We start from the raw sequence: 6000 nt of genomic DNA on the forward strand, positions 1-6000 counted from the left end.
GGATTATTGATAGCAGGAAACAAAAATAGTGAACGTCTGAAGAGATATTATAAAAATAATTATCAGATACTATGTACAAAAAATTTTTTTAAAGTCATATGGAAGAATTTCTTTTCAGACCAAATAAACTTACTTTTAACTGCTAATAAACGTCTTTCTGCATTACAGTTGATGTTTATTATGATGAACCCAAGTCATCAATAAAATGATGATTAGATCAGTATAATCAATTTGAGAAGGCAAGAAAGTATGAAGTACATCTTAGAAGAAGTTGTGTAAAAAGAATTAAAATCAACAACAAATAAAGTTTTGATATTAACTTTCACCTGTGTGGAAGAGCTTATTCACTATCAAGGCCAGTTAAATGAGGGATCACAGTATTTGTTAAAGCAGCCAGGGTTTTCATCATGGGGGTTGGAATTTTCCCCAGACTCTTAAATTTTTTAAACTATTAATGAAGAGCCCAAATTTGGAGCTTCATTTTCTGAGTGATTCTATAAAAGAAAAGAGAGATCGTAATAGCTATTCCCTTTTTAATCATTTGCCCTTTCATTTGTTTTGTTTTGTTTTATTTTTCATGAAAATTTTGATGTCTCTTGTTTCCTTGCCCTCCTCTCTTCAGTGAGCCGTTTCATGTCTGTCAAATGTCATGTTACGTGTTATAATAACACCACATGGTTATATAGAACGCCGTAAAATATGTGGATGTGACCGCTAGTCATAACCACACCAGTGATAATGATCAGATTCTATTATACATTTTAAAAAGTCTTTATGACATTTACATCCTGGGCTACTTCCATGTTTATTTCTGTGGTGGTAATTTTTAAAATCATCCTTCTTTTTTCTTTCAGATTAACCATTGCTTGGAAAAAAGATAATACAAAGCAAAAATTATGTTTGATGATCCATTTTTTAAAATGACAAATTTTTGGTATTAAACACTGATCAGTGTATAAATTCTAGGCCATCTGAAGCAACTTACTTGGGAGCATAAAGTAATGCTTCTTAAGCACGTTATATAAGAAAATTTGCAAGAAAGGATTTACAAAACAAGTACAAATCTCACACTATTATCTTAGGAGAGTGTAGTATCAAAGCATACTATATATATATTAATGTAGGAAATAATATTAAACAAAACAAAAAAAAACTGTGAAGCAAGAAATAGAAGAAAAAGTTGTACCTGGGAAAAACAGAGAAGTAGAAGAATTTAAAAAAGTTTTCCGAGTTAATGAGCTGATAACAGGGGAGATAAAAGTGGAGTAACTGTGGTTTGATTTGCTCCAGTTTCCTAATGACCACAACCAGGCTCTGACTATTGCATTTGGATCTATGGAATGACTTTAGAAAGAATCCTAAGTGACTAAATTTTGTTTAACAGTCATTGTTGTGGGCTTTGCTATCTGAGGCCCTTTAGTTTCTTTCTGGATTCTTGTACTATGTTTTTTAAAAACCTTTATATTTTTTTCAGGTGTTTCGTAAAAAAAATCTCACTATAAAGATTTCACCCATTTGTAGCAGAAATCCTTATAACAGAATGGAAATACCTCATTTTCTTCTGATGTCTTTCAGAATTAGCTAAATTAAAGCCACTTCATAGTTTTACACTATCAAAACTGAAAATGGAAGAGACAAAATGCTTAATATTCTAATCATGACCCAAATCTCAGTGTAAAGAGATCGGAGAGAAAAGACTTTCGCCGAAATCTCTGTAGAGAGCTATAATGGAGGAGAAAAATCCCCAATAAACCAAAAAATAACCTATATATAAAGTAAAATAAAAAAATAAAATCTTGGACCAAACCAACCATACAAAAACTCAATGGTTACCTAACTTAAATTTCGTGTCATTTTGCTTCACACTAAAGGAATGACTAGCTAATTAGAATTTTTGAATAAAACTGTATGACTCTTTTTTTTCTTTTTCTTTTTTTTTTTTTTACTTTGCATCCTCTTAGTCAGGTATCTGCAAATACTATTCGTGTCAATTGTCTCAGAGAAAAAATATAGACTAATTAAAATGCTAATCTTTAGTAAACACGTAAGTACTTGCATGAAAATTAAACACTTGGGTGGCTAATTCATGAATACGTGTCCAGACATCAGGAACACTGCAACTAGTGTGGACTTCACAGTCTTGGGCTTAACAGTCCCATCTACATGTCAAATCCACTTCAGGGCTGAGAGTATCTACCATTGAAATCACCCAGTGGGCCTTCTCTCAAGAGTATCTAAGGAGAAAAGAAAAGTGATGTGCACTTTGAGAAGATTATTTAAAGCCTGCAGATTCATTAGGGGAGAACTTAATTGTGATCGAATCTATAATCCTTTCAGTTCATCCCATAAATAATAACAGTCTGAACTCTATTGAATCACATGGCCTCTTTTGCACAAACCTATAGAAGAGAGTCCTCAAAATTGAATAGATGGAATTGAATGGATCTGGGAAGTGGGAACCAGAATTTGATGGACAGCCTTTCACCTCTAGGTTATTGGTTTCTATCTGACCCAGGTGATGAAAAGTCGTTGTTCTACAATGGCTGTTTAGTAGTTTTCTCTGTAATGAGCTCTTGGCTCCAGTCCATTCCTCAGCGGACAGGTGTCTGCTCACATTCCCAAATCACGACTCCACTTGTCAGTCACATTGGAGGTCAAGGGCTAAATAGGAACTGAGGCCGAAATACTTTCTCATTCTGATGAGCACAGGCCTTCCTTTGTTGGTTGACTTGGTTGGAAACGAAAACTGCCCTAGTCTCGGTTCATGCTCTGCCTACTTCCCATGTGAGAAGATTTTATCCTTTAGGACTTCTATCATAATGAAAAATTATGTCCTTGAAGGTACATGCTTTTATTGTTACATATCATGAAAAGAGGGGTGCCTAAATACACTCCCAGAACCAAAGGGCATTAAAATTTAAATTTATTTGTTTAACTGTAGCAGGGACGTATCCTACTGAGAAAGCATTAGCATCTGGTTTTAACTCGCTGACACAGGAGAATAGGGATATGGGCTCCAAAACCTCAGTGCTACAGCTGGCAGTTAGAAGACCCAGTAGCTGAACATTATGTGAACTTTTTGGCTAGAAGAACAGCTCTCTTTGAGATGGGAGGGAAAAGAAGATAGGAAGAAAAGTCTTTCTTTATAAAGCGGACATAAGCTGCTTTCATTTAAAATTACTTTAAATACTTTTGTTCTATAATTTTCACCATTAAATAAATATGGGTTTATGTTTACTAGCATCTGGAAAAGTCTATGGCCTAGAGTGACTGATTAAGGCCAGAAGCCAGAGAACTCGCATATTTTAGCCCTGAACTTTTGAGGGTTCCCACCGCTGATGTGTGATGTGGTTTCCTACGTAAATTGGACACTTCAGATAATATGTAGCTGCAGCTCTCCTTCACTTGCTTCTGAAGACCTGGTCTCTATTCACTTAAGAAAGAGAGTATTGGGTGGCGCCTGTAGCTCGGAGTAGGGCACTGGTCCCATATACCGGAGGTGGTGGGTTCAAACCTGGCCCCGGCCAAAAACTGCAAAAAAAAAAGAAAAGAAAAAAAAAAAGAGACTATCAGCTTATGTTACCTTATTTTCTGTCACATTGAAGTTTATTGCTAAATACATTTCTAACTTATTAAAAGTGACTGGATTGACTGGTGGACTTTAAATCAATCTTACGCATCCTGGGCCTCCTCACATATTTTTAAGCCTGCATCTCTCATTGTGATTAAAAATTGCCAGACAGCTCATCACACATTCTCTCTTACTCACATATTCTGGTGCTATAGTTTTTAGAAACTTGAAAATGATACCAAGCTAGCACCCTAAGGTCTGATAGGAAACTAAAGGTTCTTTTTGAGAAATATGTTTTCATACCTTTGCCCAGTTTTCTTGTCTTACTTTTATATTTGTTTCTCTTAGGTCTATTTAGAATATCATACGTTTTTCTAAGTTTTAAGTGGCAAAATTCCTTCCCATTGGATGATCTATAGACAAGCAATCTATTGGTGTTTTTCTCTATGTCTTCATGATATTGTGAGTGATTAGTAAATGTGAAGGATAAATATTTCACTCGAACTCTGATAATACCTAAATAGTTAATTTTTTCTTCTTTAGAAGACAAACTTTATTAATGCAAATAACCACTGAACTTTTTGAAGTATCAGAAATACCATGAATATTTATTAAATGCCAATATTAAGAACAAGTGAGGGCCAGGAGTCTTAGAAAAAAAAATTATGACATCTTTTACTCTGACAGGTAATTAGGATTATTTGTATCATATTCCCTTTCTTTAGTGAGATTATAAGAATAGAAGGCGTATCCTTTTGTTTTGCATGGAGGTTCTTTAAACAAAAGAGACAAATTTATCTGCTAGTGAGTTCTGCTGGATTTGAGGGCATGTCAAACCCTGACACGTGGGAACCCTAAGGCACCATGTCTTCCGTGTTAACCTCTTGCTTTTATTCTGATAGTTCTTGTTGAAATTTAGTCTGATCAGTCAACACCTGCCTAATTTGGAAGGATGTAATTCTTATTGCTTCTCTGATATTTCAGATGATGCTTACTGTGGCTGATACAGATTCAGGCCCACAGGGCAAGATGCTGTAACAGTGTGGTAAGGGACGCTGCCCACATTTCTAGTGTCCTAATATTTTGCTTCTATATCCCATACCAGATCCTCTAAGAGATTAATGTTCAAAATAATAAGCAAATTGAATCCACAGTCCTCCAGTTTTACTTAAAAATCATGATGGATCCCAGTGGTATTAGGTAACTGTATGTGAAGTGAAAGTTTTGGGGAGGTAGTACCGGGTGTGTGTGTGTGTGTGTGTGTGTGTGTGTGTGTGGTGTTTCAAACACAACTGTATTCCATTAATCACATTGGTGGGAAACAAGTCTTGTGGTGGCCTTGGTAGGAGGTCTGCAGCCAGTTATTCAGTCCCGTAACTATTGCAAGTCAGAACTTACTATCTAGGAAGGGATATCAATTTTGGAGTGGGTGGAAGACATTTACCATGGTTAGTTCAGACCTTCTTTGAATGAGGTGCATTTTCTTAGAAACAGCCGTAGAGATAAATGCATCACCATGAACCTCAGAACCAAACTGCTGAATGAAGATATTGGATACTAAGCTATTCATTTCCATTTACAGAATCCGAATTGCTGAAAAGTCATGGGAAGGCAGGAAGGAGACTTGTTTTTGAAAATGCTCGCTGGCATTTGTCTGCCTGCAGCATCTCTTTCTGCTGCCACCCAGACTCCCATTCACTGGTTTGTTTAACCTCAAAGTGGGAAAGTAACTAACACAAATACACTCATTGTCCATGCTCTAATAGAATTAAGATTCCTAATACACTGCTTGCATTTGAATGAGGTTTGTCACACACTAGCTTTTATGGTCACACCCTTTCCCCTTGATGGTTCTTAAGAATGGCAGAAGCAGGAGACCAGAAATTTTGTAAGCTCATAAATATGAAGCACGTTGCGTTAAATAATGCCAGGGTGGTGATACAAATGGACCAATGCCAGGAAGCTCAAAGTTAAAGCTAACAATTCATCCTTACATCACTATGAATAAGAAGGGAGGAGAAAGGGGCACTGTGTTAGTGATAGCTGTGCTGCCAGCAAACTGGGCTAACTCCGTCTAATGGGCCAGTGTGGCACTGAGCTTTGAACTGCATACTGTTTACCCGGAAAGCAGGAAGTACATCTATTCTGCTCCAGAAAGGCCAGCTAAATAAATTGGGGAATTACATAATATTGTTTATTTCCCATTGCACACTGTCCACTTGAATGTAACTGTTTGGAACAAACCCACATCCAGTATCCTGCCGGTCAGTGGAAGTAGTTAATATGGGACTGTGTGGGAAGGACCAGGCACATCGTCACCAGCTGTTCTTGCCACCCTGCAGCTTAGGTGCTGTGGCCTATTTCCCTTGTCTGCAGAAATAACAGGAACCTGAACATCATCTTAGAAACACTGCAGTGAGGGTAGTCAG

The sequence above is a fragment of the Nycticebus coucang genome, chromosome 1 (assembly GCF_027406575.1).
Source record: "Nycticebus coucang isolate mNycCou1 chromosome 1, mNycCou1.pri, whole genome shotgun sequence".
NCBI lineage: Eukaryota > Metazoa > Chordata > Mammalia > Primates > Lorisidae > Nycticebus > Nycticebus coucang.